Source organism: Chelonoidis abingdonii, chromosome 6 (genome assembly GCF_003597395.2).
Source record: "Chelonoidis abingdonii isolate Lonesome George chromosome 6, CheloAbing_2.0, whole genome shotgun sequence".
In the NCBI taxonomy this organism is placed as follows: Eukaryota; Metazoa; Chordata; order Testudines; family Testudinidae; genus Chelonoidis; species Chelonoidis abingdonii.
The window spans coordinates 94,306,436-94,323,570 of record NC_133774.1 but is presented as its reverse complement, the minus strand read 5'-3'; the positions used below and the strand labels follow the sequence as shown (position 1 = coordinate 94,323,570).

Sequence of the window (17,135 nt, the reverse complement as noted above, 5' to 3'; positions counted from 1 at the left end):
TTTGCACCTGGGATCACTGTAGTAGTTTAAAATTAAATTATTATACGCAGTGTAGTCGTAATGAGCTGTGTGTGACTTGAAAGCTGGTCTCTCTCACCAACAGAAGTTGGTCCAAACAAAGATAAAACTAAATTATCTCATGTAAATGACCACAGTACATTTTGTAATATATTACCTTTGCGTTTGTTTTTGTTAATTGGCAAAATTAACTCATTTGCAGCTGGTCCCCCAATTGTCAGTATAAATGATTGAGGTTCTTCATTGTTTTGAATCTGGTCATAAAGGCTGGGATTTTCAAAGGAACCCAGGAGAATTAGATAACCAAATGCCATAGAAATTCAATGGGATTTGGGACACTTAAATCTCTGAGTCCTTTGAAATTCCCAGCCAAAAATATTGAATTTTTTATAATCCCATGAGTGTTTCTCCTGTAGAGTATCAGTGAGGTTTGTATACTGTCACCATTAATTTACCTAACTGTGGTAAATAGAATTTTGCACTAAACAGTTATTCTTCTCTATCGGCAGATTTTTAAAAAGTGGTGAAGTGAAGTCTGTCTTGCATAGAGAGATTTGACTGCAGTGCTAGAAGGTTCTGCAATACCAGAAAATGCATTTAATTCAATGTGTACTTGTCTCCCAGAATTTCTGATGTTGGAGTTGGGAAAAGAGTTATGGATTGGCCCCAAGGAGTGTTTGTGTATCATAACATGCCATTTATTCCTCTTCTTCTGATTATTTAGACTTATTTGAAGAGTGTAAATTATTCTTACTTTATTTGGCATTTCTCTGGAGGTTCCTTGGATAGGTAAATGCTAAAGGGAGAATATTTTTTACACACTTCCACACCACTTTAAAAGACTGTAGCACTGAAAATCATTATGTGGATTTGTGATTGTCCTGGAGGATTTTGATTCTATAAACAAATTATATTGGCAGTTTGTGACAAGTATCCTTTTCTCATACTTTTTAAATAACACCCATTTTCCTGAGAGCAGTACTCTGAGTTTTTAACATAAGTAGATCTTCATCTTAATAAGAAATGTTTGTGTGTGAATGTATAATAATTTAAAATTGTGTGTGTAAGCCATATAGACTCATAGACTCATAGGTCAGAAGGGACCAATATGATCATCTAGTCTGACCTCCTGCACAAGGCAGGCCACAAAACCCTGCCCATACACATTTATAACAACCCCGAACCCATGACTGAGTTATTGAAATCCTTCAAAATTGAGATTTGATGACCTCAAGCTGCAGAGGAATCCACCAGCAAGCGACCATGCCCCCAACGCTGCAGAGGAAGGCGAAAAACCTCCAGGGCCCTGCCAATCCGCCTGGAGGAAAACCTTCCCGACCCCAATATGGCGATCAGCTAAACCCTGAGCATTGTGGGCAAGACTCACCAGCCAGCACCCAAGAAAGAATTCTCTGCAGTAACTCAGTTCCCATCCCATCCAAATCCCCTCACAGACCATGGCAGACTTATCTGCCGATAATCCAAATCAATTGCCAAATTAAACTATCCCATCATAACATCCCCTCCATATACTTATCAAGCTTAGTCTTAAAGCCAGATAAGTCTTTTGCCCCCTACTTCCCTCGGAAGGCCTTCCAGAACTTCACCCCCTAATGTTGAAACCTTCGCTCTAATTTCAAGTCTAAACTTCTAATCATCCAGTTTGTACCCATTCGTCCTCCTGCCTACATTAGTACTAAATTAAATAATTCCTCTCCTCCTAACGTTATCCCCCTATATATTTATATAGAGCAAGCATATCCCCCCGGAGCTTCTTTGGCCAGGCTAAACAGCCAAGCTCTTTAAGTCGCTTTTATAAGGCAGATTTTTCCATTCCTGCGATCATCCTAGTAGCCCGTCTCTGAACCTGTTCCAGTTTGAATTCATCCTTCTTAAACATGGGACTCCAGAACGGCACACAATATTCCAAGTAGGTCTTACCAGCGCCGTATATAACGGCACTACACCTCCTTCTCCTGCTGCGAAATACCTCGCCCCGATGCATTCTAGAAACCGGCATTTGCTTTTTTAACAGCCAATATCACATTGGGCCTCAGAGTCATCCTGCTATCAACCAATACCCCAAGGTCCGTTCTCTCCGTGTTCTCCAACTGATGCGTCCCCAATCATATATCTAAAATTCTTATTATTAATCCCTTAAGTGCATGACCTTGCACTTTTCACTATTATGAATTCATCCTATTACTATTACCCAGTTTACAAGGTGCGTCCAGATCTTCCCTGAATAGATATTCCCGGTCCTTCTCCGTGTTAGCAATACCCCCCAGCTTCGTGTCATCCGCAAACTTTATTAACACATTCCCGCTCTTTGTGCCAAGTCAGTAATAAAATAGGTTAATAAGATCGGTCCCAAAACCGATCCTTGAGCGGACTCTCGCTAGTAACCTCCTTCCAGCCTGAACAGTTCACCCTTCGTACGACCCGCTGGAGTCTCCCCTTTAACCAGTTCCTTATCCACCTTACAACTTTCATATTCATCCATCTTTTCCAATTTAACTAACAGTTCCCCATGCGGAACCGTGTCAAACGCCTTACTGAAATCGAGGCGTAAATTTAGATTGGTTTTTTTTTTTTTTTTTTGTTTTCTTTTTTTTTATTACCGCATTTCCGTTGTCTAAGTAATCCGTCACCTTCTCAAAGAAGGAGATCAGGTTGGTTTGGCACGATCTACCTTTAGTAAATCCATGTTGCAACTCGTCCCAATTACCATTGACCTCAATGTCCTTAACTACTTTCTCCCTTAAAATTTTTTCCAAGACCTTACACACGACAGACGTCAAGCTAACAGGCCTATAATTACCTGGATCACTTTTATTCCCTTTCTTGAAAATAGGAACTACGTTAGCAATTCTCCAGTCGTACGGCACAACCTCCGAGTTTACCGATTGCTTAAAAATTCTTTATAGCTTTGTTTGCCTAACTCACCATTCCCTTTTTCAGTAGTTAATGACTTCATTCATACTTTTTGGGCTAAAACTTTATAGGTCTTATTCTCTGGGTTTTTTTTTATTATTTTTTGTTAATTTTTTGGAAGACTTTGAGCAGAAATGAGGAAAGTTGGATTAAAAAAGGCTACTTTTCACATTTAATTTAAAAAAAAGCTCTATAACTTGGACTAGGCAGTTAACTTTGGCAGGGAAATAGTCTGTAGGGGAATAGAGGTCATGTTTAGGCTGGTCTACTATGCCTACGACTTAGGTCATCTAGCTACTGCATTTGGGGGTTTAATGCTGCACATCCCCGAGAGACACATTTAAGCTGACCTAAGCCCTGATATTAGAGTTCCTAATTGCACAAACTCAAACACCTTTGATTAACAATTTTGGTTTTGTGCTTATTTTAAATTCTGATGTCTGTAATTTAAGCATCTAGGTGCCACAGTGAAAAGCCCAAAACAAATTAATAAACCTTTTGCTATCTATATAGCCAGGACTGGATTCGGCAACAATGTACAAATGTGCTCAACTCTGCACACTTTATGCACTGTAAATGGAACAACTCATAATGCCTAAAATTAAGGAAATGAAAGGGTTTGGCCTAAATATATAGCAAGGACATAGAGGTGGCAACAGTAACATTTTGTCTGTTCTAACAGCTAAATGAAATTTGTGATGCAAATCCTAAATGGTCTCCTATAATTGTATAGCTATTTTTGCCTAGTTTAAGCATATAGAGGGTCTTAACAGGCAATATAACTCATGCAATTGATTACAGCTCTGAGAAATTAATTGTTTTAGTGATTCAGTGTACGTATGTGTCTTAATGGTAGTTGTCAGTATAAATTTCTAAGGTGAAATATTACTTTACTGTCTGTTTCTGCTATGAATACTTTTGCATTACATACTCATACATAGGGGTAATATGTACTGGATTTATATTTTCTTTTAAGTGCTATGTACCCCATGTTTTTATAGTCTGTAAAACTTTCATTTGCTGTCTTATTTCTGTTGCTTCATATTAGGGGACCTTAAGCTGGACCTTCTCTCTCCCTTGTTTGTGAAACTTTATTTTTTATTCACAAATTAGTAGCCTTCCTGATTCCCTTGGCCACTATAATTATAGTAAGATGCCTTTTTATATTTCCATGTTGATGCCTGAAAATTCTCTCATCAAAAGGAGTTACTTGCATAGTAAGACTCAATTACTTAAACATAGTCTTAACTTTAATCACATGAGTAGTTCTATTATTTTCAGTGGAAATACTCACGTGACTGAATGCTTTTCTGGATTGGCCAAAGTGCACAGAAAGTTCTAAGTGATAGTTATATCAAGGTAAAAGGGATTCAACTCATACCTGTTTTGCAGGATAGATAGGAGAAATGTAATTGAGCTGAAAAGCATATATTTCTTGGCAGTGAGAATAAAGAAAACACCTGACATTTAAAGAAACTTTCAGTAGGAGTGTTGTCTAATATGGTAATGAGCATATCCATATTTTTATACCATCCATACAATGTCTATTATTGTGCTGGTTTAATGGGTTCGGTATAACCTGACTAAAACTGTAGCAGTAGTAAAACCTAAAACATGGGCCTATGTCTGGTCAAAACAAAGGCATGTCCAAGGCCACTCCGGAGTTTGAATTATGTGGGCAGGGGCACAGCTAGGCATTGTCTGCCTGAGGGTGTTTGTGTGTGTGAGAGACGCAGAAGCAGACAGAAACCCAAGCAGGCAGTAACAGAAGTGCTGGTAAAAAGGCCTTGACAGAAAGCTGAGAGAGCTTTCTGGCCACACAGTGCTGGCTGGAAAGGCAGTTTGGAGCAGTGAGCAAAGAAACTCTCTCCTGCTATTTGATTCTTATTATGTTAAGGGAAATAGGACTTTATGTATAATCTTTGTAAATAAGGAAGATTACATCCAAGAAATAGCTGAATCCATCTAATGTTTTCTCTTCCTAACTGAAACCATCTGAGACGCTCTGAATTTGGCTAACCACTGGATCAAAAGGGTAACATTATTTAATACAGGAAACACTTTTTTGCTTTGGGCAAAAGGAAATCTGCTTTCTCAGTACACAGTTAATACATTCAGTTTCACAGTCACCTTTAATTCTAAACTGAAGACAACTGAAGTGTTCCAGAAAATAGACTCTTGGCTCTCTAATTTTAAATCAATTTCTAGAAATGGTGTGTACTGCTTGTAGATTTATTTCGTGGAACAATAAAGTAGACAGAGGCTGTGACAGGTCAAGTAATCTTGAAATCGAGGATTAGAACAGGTAAAAAATAACTTTCTATTTTTGCAATGGAATGGAGAGGGGGAATTGTATTATTGTGTTCAAACCCTAATTATCATGATGCAATTGTTTTGTATAAAAATACAGATGAATATATCTTACTTACAACAACCTGTTTTTGTTAAATATAGCCAGTGCATGAGTTGTTTTTATGGGGATTTCATCCTACTGAAAATTTGGAATATTTTTAACATGCTGTGTTTTGAGCTAATGAAAGAGTCTCTCTCTTGCCCGTGCACCCACCCAATCAGTTTAATGACTTTCATAACCTTGTTGTGAATGTTTGCATCCTGGAGGGGCATTCTCTGTGGGACAGTGTTTGCTACATGGTTCTGAGCTTGTGGTAAACATCTGTACTCCCCAAAGGTGTGGACCTGCAAAGGCAGTACATTCAAATAACATTTACAGTGGTAAATGCCTTTCTCCTCTAGAAGTTTGCCACAAATCTGTGTCAGGTTTTTTGTTGTTTGTTTTGTTGCTGCTGCTCCAATAGTGAATGAATATATCTGTGTAATGAAGAGTTTAGGCTTTCTATCTTGTTACCTATGAAGCGACCCGTCAGAAACACAAACTGAAGGCATAGTCAGGGCCGGCGCTTCCATTTAGGGGGCCTAGGCAATCGTCTAGGGCACCAGGATTATTGATGGGCGGCATTTTGCTGGAGGGGGCGGCAGGCGGCTCCAGTGGACCTACCGCAGTCATGCCTGCGGAGGGTCCGCTGGTCCGCGGCTCCAGTGGACCTGCTCCGGTGGACCTCCTGCAGGCATGACTGCGGCAGCTCCACCGGAGCCGCGGGACCAGTGCGTGGGGTGGCGAAATTGCCGTGCGCCTAGGGCGCTAAAACCCCTAGCGCCGGTCCTGGGCATAGTAAATAGGGTAAATAACCACAATATCTTGTGTTATTGTTCATTCAAGCTTTTCAGTCTATTCTAGAGCATAATAAACCTCAATTGAGGTTAACTTTGGTTTCATTAAAGAAATGTAGTGCAGTTTGTAAGTGGTCACAGTATTTGTTGGAATATTAGGCCCAAATTTGGAGCTTGCTGTCGATCAAGGGCCAAAGGGAATTGTTTTGATTTAATAGCATATAACTGTCAAAGTATAAAAATTTCCAACAGTACCTGTAATTTGATGATGTTGAAATTATAGTTTTATAACCTAGTTATAACTCTAGTTTATAACATAACGTTTTATGCTTAACTTAATGTTGATTGCGTTGTGCCAGATGCATTATAATACGTACATTCACTGACAGGATGGGATGAGGTAGCACAATTGGCCGAAATGTAATGGACCCAGTAATTATTAACAAATATTATCTGTGGTTTATGTAACTATTGGACCTTTTTGGGGGAGATTCCAGCTATATCAAAGTATGTCTGAAACTTTATTATTTGTGCCACATAGTTTTTTGCTGTCAAGGCAAAGATCAGTAGGCAAAAAGGCAATCTTGTCTTGTGCTTTTTATGCAGCTCAAACAATTGAAGTTTTTCCCAGGCTGTACTGACTTGGCTTTAAATCTGTTGGAGACGACATGTATTAGCTTCAGACTAATATATATATATATATAGCAGATGCCAGTATAGAGGCAAAATTCAAATAAATGCGGAGGCTCCAGCATGGCATTGGGGAGCACAGGCCTCTGGCTGCATAGAATTTGAGTTCACGGTGCAGCTCCCGGCCAAGACGTGGACTCAGCAGTGAGGCTGCACCCAACCCTGATACAGCGCAAGGACGGGCTCTGCCCCGCCGTGCTAGATGCACCATTTGTGGGCAGGTAGATTCAGCAAGGCAGGATCCAAGTGTGGAGGGGCATAGTATATGGGGGGGTCCAGGTGTGCACTGAGAGGGTTATGTATGGGGCAATCTGGGTGCGGGGGGGATCTGGATGCACAGGGGCTTCTTGGGGAGGGGTGTGTTTCTGGATGCAGTGGTAATGGGACTCTGTAGGAGGTTCAGGTGAAAGTGGTTAGAGTTCGGCAGGGGCTTCTGGGTGTGGGGAGGCATGTATGCTGGGGGAATGGGGCTCACTGGGATGGGAATCCAGGGGCAGCTGGTTGGGGCTCGGTTAGGTAGGATGGGGTCTGGGTGCGGGTGGCTCATTGGAGTGGTGCAGGAGGAGTGGGGCTCATCATGAGGGGGTTCTGGGTGTGTGGGCATAGGAGGCTTGGCAGGAGAGTCTGGGTTTGAGGGGGTCTGGATACACAGGGGTTGGGTGAATAGGGGAGCAGCTCCCTGTATAGTGATCCCTTCTCCTGCAGCTGAGGAGCGATGGATGCAGGAAGTGCAGTGGGTGAGGTGGGCAGTTTGCAGAGCTTCCTATAGCTGGGGGAGAAATCTGGGGATGGGTCTGACACAGCCCCGAATGCTGTGCAGGGGAAGAGGAAGTCTTGTCCTCCCCAGCTCAGCCAGGACTAGCGTCTGAGCCTAGTGCAGAGTAGGAGCCACTAGCCAGGTGTTCCCCAGTCCCGTCCCCAGCCCCACAGTAATTTACCTCTCTGTCAGCTGCCCTGGACACCCAAAACATACTGCCCAGGGGAGGGATTGTATGACTGCTCTTGTGGCTTTCCTTTGCTTCACCATCGGAAAGTCATTTTTCTGCAAGGAGGCAAAGAAATCTGCTTGGGACATAACTTCTGTGCATACACAGTGGCGTAGAATTCCTCCAGGAGTAATATGCATTCAAGATCCTGTGGTTCTGTTGTTGAAAGATAGTACGTCTCTGATGTCAAAAATCAGTTCAGTGCCCTTTCAGTTAAATCTGAGCAATATTAAGTTTAGTGCACGGTGTCTGCTGTCTTGTTTACTCTTGTCCCGGTGATAAAAGGTTTAGAAAACCTGACCTGTGAGGAAAGGTTAAAAAAAACTGAGCATGTTTAGTCTTGACAAAAGAAGACTGACAGAGGAGCCTAATAACAGTCTTCAAATATGTTAAGGGACTGTTATAAAAAGGGTGGTGGTCAGTTATTCTCCATGTCCACTGAAGGTATGACAAGGTGTAATGGGTTTTAATCTGTGGTAAGGAAGGTTTAAGTTAGATTTTAGGAAAAACTTTGTAACTCTAAGAGTAGTTAAACTCTGGAATAGGCTTTCAAGGAGAACTGTGGAATCCCCATCATTGGAGGTTTTTAGAAAACAGCTTTTTAGAGAGGTTAGCCTGGGCTCGTCTATCTCCAGGGCGATGGGGAACCACACCGCCTCACTAAGTTTGGGAAGATATCTTGCAGGAAATTAGTCCAGCCGCAGGAGTCTTCCTCTGCGGCCTTTGTAAGGGAAGAAATTAACACAGTAAGCCCAGGCCCAAGGTCAGGGTGGGCAATGGTGAGTCAGGCCCTCAGGCAGGGGCAGAGCAATAACAGTATATAATAGTAATGCCAGGCCCTTGGCTCCAAAGGGCCTGGGAGAGAGGGAGACTGCCACCCACGAATTGGGTAGCAGGGGAGACAAAGGCCCTCTCACTCCACTGCCTCCCAGCCCAGGGCCCTAGCAGTGGCAGAAGACCCGCTGCTGTGTCAGTGGGGATCCTGGCCGCAACACACTGACATGGGTTCTGGCAGTGCTGCAGCCACACTAGGGTTGGCTGCCCCCGGGCTACTTCCAGACTCCCCTCTTGAGGTACCTGGATCAGGGTGGTTTCCTCAGGGGGGTCCAGCACCAGGGGTTCTTCAGGACAGCTGGTGTGGGGCAGGCTCCGCAATTCCTCCTGATAGCTGGTGCGGGGCAGATTGAGTCAGTCCTCGGGTTTACTGCAGGCCGCTGGGATTTCCCAATCAAGAGCTAGGCCGGAGGTCTCTGGCGTCCCCAGGGGCTGCTCTCCCAGTGAGCTCTGGGATTGGGCCTTTATACTTCCTGTGCCACCCCTCACTCTTTGAGGGTATGCTCAGAGCTCCCTGGCTCTGTTCACTCAGGTGTCTGGAGGGACTCCTCTCTCTACGAGGTGGTGGGGAACCACACTGCCTCACTACAAGCTTGGACAAACATTTGTCAGGGATAGTGTAGGTTTACTTGGTTCTTGTCACAGTACAGGAAGCTGGACTTGATGACTTCTTCTAGTCCTACATTATAAACCCAGTTTGCCTAACGCTGGGGGAGCTTTTTCTACATTCTCCATGTGATGACACTTACTTGTTTACCAAAACAGTGAAAGTTAAAATCATATCAGTAGATGTTTTGTACCTTTTCACTTTTACAATGTTTGTTTCATGGTTACAGTTTTTTCACAGAAAAATAGATATATAGTAGAAGCCTATAATTCACAGACCTAATAAATACTTGAGAAAGCTAAACAGGATTGCCAAATTATCAGCAAAGATTGAAGAGCAGAGTGCTGGAGGTAAATTATCATATTACTAAAATTTGGGTACTAAAAATCTGTGTTTTACTAGAAAATTTATGGTAATTGGATCATAATTCACAATGTAAGTGACTCTTGTAGAGAGTGCCTAATTTGATGAATGTTTTGAATATGAAATATTTTGTAAATGAATGTGTGCTCAGTGTTAACAGGCTTATATTGTGCCAAGGAAATAGCCGTTTTTGTAAAGACAGACAGCCTTTGTGTTGAGGGATGGATTGTATAACTGATTTTAGAAGCCTATCCCAGGGGTTCTCATACTGGGGGTCATGACCCCTCAGGAGGTCACAAGATTATTAAGTGGGGGTCACGAGCTGTCAGCCTCCACCCCAAACCCTGCTTTTATTTAAAAAAACAGAACAAGCTGCACCCTTATTTATCTCCTAACAAAACTGTTACATCAGACCATGGTCAAAAGGCTCAACTACTGTAATTCCGTCTTAACAGCGCTTTTCCTATACTTTCAGCTTGCTTTGAATGTAGGTTTTAGTAATGGGAAATCATGCCTCACCAATCTACTAGAATTCTTTGAGGGGTCAACAGGCATGTGGACCAAGGGGATCCAGTAGATGTAGAGTACTTAGATTTTCAAAAAGCCTTTGACAAAGTCCCTCACCAAAGGCTCTTACGCAAAGTAAGCTGCCACGGGTTAAGAGGGAAGATATGCTCATGGATAGATAACTGGTTAAAAGATAGGAAACAAAGGGTAGGTATAAATGGTCAGTTTTCAGAATGGAGAGAGGTAAATAGTGGTGTCCCCCAGGGGTCTGTTCTGTGACAGTCCTATTCAACATATTCATAAAAGATCTGGAAAAAGAGGTAAACAGTGAGGCGGCAAAATTTGCAGATGATACCAAATTACTAAAGATAGTTAATACCCAAGCAGACTATGAAAAGCTACAAAAGGATCTCTCAAAACTGGGTGACTAAATTTCATCTGCCATTTTGTTGCCTAATATTGATAAATGCAAAGTAATGCACATTGGAAAGCATAATCCCAACTATACATATAAAATGATGGGGTCTGAATTATCTGTTACCACTCAAGAAAGAGATCTTGGAGTCATTGTGGATAGTTCTCTGAAAACATCCACTCAATGTGCCACGGCAGTCAAAAAAGTGAACAGAATGCTGGGAATAATTAAGAAAGGGATAGATAATAGGACAGAAAATATCATGTTGCCTCTATATAAATCCATGGTATGCCCACATCTTGAATACTGTGTGCAGATGTGGTCGCCCCATCTCAAAGATATTTTGGAATTGGAAAAGGTTCAGAATATTAGGGGTCTAGAATATTAGGGGTCTGGAACGGCTTCCATATGAGGAGAGATTAATAAGACTGGGATTTAGCTAAGGGGAGATATAATTGAGGTCTATAAACAGGGCTTTGAAGCTGTGCTCTGGTTCTGCTCCAGCTCCAGCTCCAGCCAAAAACCTGCAGCTCCACTGCTCTGGAGATGCTCTGCGCTGCAGCTCTGGGCTCTGCTCCAAAGCCCTGTCTATAAAATCATGACTGGTGTAGAGAAAGTAGATAAGGAAAAGTTGTTTACTGCTTCTCATAACACAAGAACTAGGGATCACCAAATGAAATTAATAGGCAGCAGGTTTAAAACAAATAAAAGGAAGTATTTCTTCACACAACACAAATTCAATCTGTGGAACTCCTTGCCAGAGGTTGTTGTGAAGGCCAAGACCATAACAAGGTTAAAAAAAGAACTAGGTAAATTCATGGAGCATAGCTGCATCAATGCCTGTTAGCCAGGATTTGCAGGAATGATGTCCCTAGCCTCTGTTTGTCAGAAGCTGGGAATGAGTGACGGGATGGATCACTTGATGATTACCCATTCTGTTCATTCCCTCTGGGGCACTTGGCATTGGCCACTGTCGGAAGACAAGATACTGGGCTGGATGGACCTTTGGTTTGACCCAGTAGGGCCATTCTTGTGTTCTTATGTTCTCCTCCACCATTTATAATAAATTTTTAAAAGCTTATTTATATTTAACATTATAAGGGGGGTTGCACTCAGAGGCTTGCTGTATAAAAGGGGTCACTAATACAAAAGTTTGAAAACCACTCGCCTATCCCCATGATACATCATACCCTCTGTCATTCATGTGATCAGGATACATCAAGTTTTATCAGAAAGTAAAAGTATTGGGGTGTGTGAGAGAAGATATTTGTTTCATGTGAGCTCTACCCAGAGCCTACCATGTAATGATATTTATTGCCAGTCTAGTGATGATTTCCATAGAATTAATCTAGTTGCATTTTATTTCTCTTTCTTACTTTGGTACAGTTGCCAGTAGACAATTTTTTTCCATTTAAGACCTATGTAGTTGGGTTTAGAGACTGTTACTTGGAGCAGTTAGAGAATTTCATGCACAGAATTCTTTCACATAGTAATGTTTTTGCTGTGCTGGCAGCACAGTACCTTTCAGCATGTGCTGTGATTGGCATGTACTGGATTAAAATAGCACATACTTGCAATTTTTAAAAAAAAATGTCCTGAATCTTTTAATTAAAAATAAGTGATTTTCTGGTTTTAAGAACGTTTTAAAGAGAAATTCTTTACCAGATCTTGAACTTGACTCCTCTTAAAGTTAACAACATCATAGTAAGAGTAAAGATTTTTGTAATCCTTAGCCACTCTTACTTCAGAACTGGTTTAAGAAAAGAAACTATGATATGCACCAGACAAAGACCCAAAGAGCAGAACTTGAATCTATCATATTAGCTGGGAGTAATATTGTTGAATGCTCTTTATATAATACAAAAACAAATATTCAGTTTGGTGTCAATTTATGAATGGACAGTGTAGATAACATGGGGTGATGTATGATCATGGTTGCTGAAGCCAGTGAACAAATATGCTGCTACATTCAAAGCAAGCTGAAAGTATAGGGAAAGCCCTGCTAAGAGGGAATTACAGTAGTTAAGCCTTTTGATCATGGTCTGCTGTAGCAGTTTTGTTAGGAGATAAAGATGCAGCTTGTTCTGTTTTTAAAATAAAAACTTACACTACTTTCAAATAATGTCCAATACATGGAGTATTATCAAACCATGTCCTTTTCCAAGGAAAAGAATTGGCCAAGAGTGATGCAATGATTCTCAAACTATTTCTGTGCTTCTGAATGAGTCTTTGTCCATAAACTAGGACACTAAGAAAGAGAGTCTCTTCACAGTAAAGGCTTTTATCTAGCAGAAAGACTCCTGCTTTTACAGAGTGGAGTGCAAGGTGGCTCTGAAACATCAAACTGGCAATATTATTCAGTTATTCTTCCAGATTAGGGACTGAACTTTCAGGTGTCAAAAGTGACTGCAAATGATTGTAATATCTGAGCCTTTTAAACAAAGGAGAGGGGAGAATATCTCACGCAGAGAGGAGTGCCATTTACAGGAGGAACTATTATAGCTGCTAAAGACAGTATTGGGAGAGATTCTTGGTTCTGGAGAGCTGTTGTATTGGCTGCTTACAACCACATCTACTTGATATTATGGTGATGGGCATTTCAGAAATATTTACTGATATATTAACCATCATGTCCCATACTCTGAAAAAGCAGGAATCTGCACTTACAGAAGGTGTATAAAGACACCACATTGGGCTGTGGAGATCAAGGAGTAGTAAATAGATTTTATTTGCTCTACACAGCGGTTTTTGGATTTTTTTATTTGGGAGGGAGAGAGAAATTGTCAAGTGGTATGACTGCTATGTTGCTGTCACATGGACACCTGACCTGGATTCTGAGTTGACAAAGGATGAAGAAAGGATCATTAGATGGGGTCACAGGGTAAATACATCCACACTTGTGTACCATCATGTAGTTTGCTGATCATACTCTTTAAAAATGATACTGATGGTGTCTGCATTGGATAGGATGTATACTTGAACACAGTGTAGCCATCAGCACCAATTGACTTATATCTTCTACACATTAATTAAACCAGTGGAAAGCAGTCAGGTTACACCAGGAAGATGTTTGTCACGAAAGATACAACTTCTGTTGTATCAAAAGCTGCCATGCGGTCTAGCATGATCAGAATGTCCAGCTTAACTTCCAACAAATACTGCTAACATGCTCTCTATATTTTTTTTTAAAATCTGTTTCTTTATTCAGGAAGTTTTAGCAAGTTTACAAATCCTGGCCATGTAACTATTGAAGATAATACAGCAATCATTACAACACTGAGCTTTTACTTAGAGAAACATTGTACAGTATTATAATAATAATCAGATTTCTTTTTAACAGGGCATTACCATGTACAGAGTAAGCATCTTTATACTACTCATGACATGTCTCTAGTGATCTTATTAAATTGAAAGAAATCTCTGATTACATGTTTAGCAAACACGGCATGTCTATCAAATGTTTAAAATATTCACAAAAAATTGGACAGTTGTTCCGATCCTTTTGTAGGTGAATGTACTTAGTCTGTGTACTGAATCAATGGTAATCAAATGTCTAAGTACCTATTTGTTCTCTGTGTTGGGCGTGTAATTGATGTGTAAATTTTTCTGTTATGACCACCTCCCTTTTTTTTTTTTTTTTTTTTTTTTTTTTTTTTTCTTTTTTTTTTTTTTTTTTTTTTTTTTTTTTTTTTTGAACCATTCCTTTATGGTTGGATTATTTTTCTTTTTTCAGTGAGAGGCTATCAGTAGCTAAGTAGCTACTAGCAAATGAGATTCATTCGTCATTTCCTCTTGTGTGACCATTTCCACTAGGAAGCCCTAGGAAGATTACCCAAAGGATCACTTGGTAATAAATATCCAATAATTTGTGAAATTTGATTATGAATTGCATCCCAGTACTCTGAGTATGTCCACCATATATACACAAAATCTCGTCTTTCACCACAATTTCTCCAGTGTTTATTCCCATTCAAGCTATATATCTATTTTAACTTGACTGGTGTGAGGTACCGTTGAAACAATACACCTCTACCCCGATATAACGTGACCCGATATAATACGAATTTGGATATAATGCGGTAAAGCAGCACTCCGGCGGATCAAAGCAAGTTTGATATAACACAGTTTCACCTATAACGCGATAAGATTTTTTGGCTCCCGAGGACAACGTTATATTGGGGTAGAGGTGTATCTTGAAGAAATATTTTATTGAGCCACAGGATGAAGTTGCTGGTCCTCTTTTTTAGAGTGAATCCACTCCTTGGGGTAATTTGTTTTTCCAGATCCATTTCGCAGCATTTTATATATGGACATCTTTTGGTTAGGAAATTAGTTACAATTCTGTTGTTTCCTAACTGTTGGTCTCCACTTGCTGGAATGTCACTTGGTGTCCAAGTGCACCTGTAATTTAATAGTCACTGTTCCCAAACAGAGAAGGATTGAGTCTGGACAGTAATTAGCAAGAACTTCCCATTGAGAGATGGCTAGTTCAGGGGAGATATGGGAATTATTCTGTTTCTGGGAAGAGTGTAACAAACTCATCACAGTGATAGGCTGGGGAAACCACTTATGAGGCGAAACAGGAAGGATTATTCATATATTTGTATAATTTGCCTAAAGTCAGGGAGCCATACCCAACCCAAACTCCAATGAAATTTCACCAAAAAAATTGCAATAGACTGATCACACCTGTGTAAAATAAATACCTACCAGCTGATAAAATAACCTCCAAGAGTGAGTCCTTGGAGGAGAAAAGGAACAATTGTCCATCGCTACCCTCTAGGTCCTTTTGGAAAGCTAGGAAGAGAATCACTTGAGAGAGACTTCACTCCTGTTACATGTCACAGAAGTCCCTCCCAAAAACTCATGATCAGCGGTATCCAAGGAGCAACTAGATGTAAAAGACTTAGCATAGATCCTTTGGATAGATGTTTCATATGTGCTCAGTGTTGCATTAATACTGTTCCACTGAAGTCTATTTACCATTCCTGTTAATGGGAACAGACACAGGCTAATGCTGAGGGGATTTAAAAATTTATCTTCATCCATGGAAAAGAGGAGATCATAAACATATACCCAGTGCTGTTTCCATCCCATGTCAGTAAGTTCTGTAACTCAGTTGTCTGGGTTCAACAAAATTTGTGTACTTGCACTGCCTGCTGCAAAAGGGTGAGATGGGATACTGATCAAAATCAACCAAGATTTCTCAAAAAAAACAACTAATGACATTGACAAAAGTTTCACTGATTTTCTTAAGAATAGCTGGCAGCCTGCCTTCTCATCAGGAAATGCTGACTGCCTCCTCAAAAATAGGATCCAAGGCTTGTCTCCACAAACCAGTCACAACATTGTATCCTGGAGTTGCCACAGCACCTCCAGAATCTCAGTGACTAACACCAGCTGCGTAATCAGCTTGCATGTACCCAAGTAGTCTTGTTAACTGCTTCTCACAGTATCTGTAGCTGAAGACAAGTGACACCTCTTGCCCTCAGTCATAACACTTTTGAACACTAACATAAAGTCTGTATATAAAAGGGAGTTCAAGCTGCTGCCTAGCCATCTCCTGTCCAGTTTGTGCTAAGAAAAGACTGCTTTAATTCAAATAGAACACTGTAGCCTACAGGCTCAAATTAAAAACAGAACATGGCAAGAAACCAGAATGGCAAGAGTTTCTCTAACAGCTGGTACTAGCTGTCTGTGAGCTGAAAGACAGCCTGGCTGGAATGGAGATGTGGGAGTACTTCATATGATTCAATACCAGTAAACAGACCACAAAAATCCATAGTATGTATCACCATACAGGGTCACATGAATGTCTGGTGCATTCACCCCACATATCCATAGTTGAAGTCAAGCTTCTGGCTGCCTCCAAGAGAGTTTTGGGTAAAAACACAGGGAATTTGTCACTCCTAGGAAGATACATGAGATGGTTCATCAGATCAGGTGTCTGCCTGCACAGACTCTCCAAGGACTCCCAAAGAAGTGCTGGACCTGCTCGCAATTCAGCTATGAAATTTCCCCATGTAACCTGGTGGTCCATACCTAAATAACGCTCTCTGTTATTTCCTGTGTGGACTCAGGAAATAGCCAGATGCCCATAATTGTTTTCAGGGTTGGGCACCTTGTGCATTCCAAATAGTAAAATTAACTACTTTCTCCATTTCTTGGCTCTGTGTGAGCCTGGCAGATCACCAAGTACCCAGCTAGAAGGATTGGGATTAGCATTATTTATATTGCTGGAGGGGATCATCACCATAGATATTAACCTTTAAAGTTCCTTTCAGCACAACTTGTTGGCCTGTAATTCAGGTGACATTTTCAATAACCAAAGTCCAAAAGTTCTCTAGCACTACGTACTTGCACAATATGTCCCCAGTTCTCAACAACACTGAAGACTATAGGAATTCATCATTTTAATTTGGTACAATAAGCAAAAATATCAATTTTAAAGTGAGAGACTAGACTTTATTTGGAGAAGCTAATTAACTTGAACATCAATTGATTCAGCAGAGCATTTAAGCATGTGCTTAAAATCTCCCTGAAGTCAGTGGGTTTTAAGCACCTACTTAAAGTTAAGAAGTTTCTTAAGTAC

The 17,135-nt window shown here is 40.8% G+C and overlaps 1 protein-coding gene across 3 annotated transcripts in view; it reads left to right on the top strand.

Moving 5' to 3' along the window:
• Positions 1-17,135, top strand: part of JAK2 (Janus kinase 2) — a 168,645-nt gene that overhangs the window by 24,176 nt on the left and 127,334 nt on the right. The gene's annotated exons all lie outside the window — the stretch shown is intronic.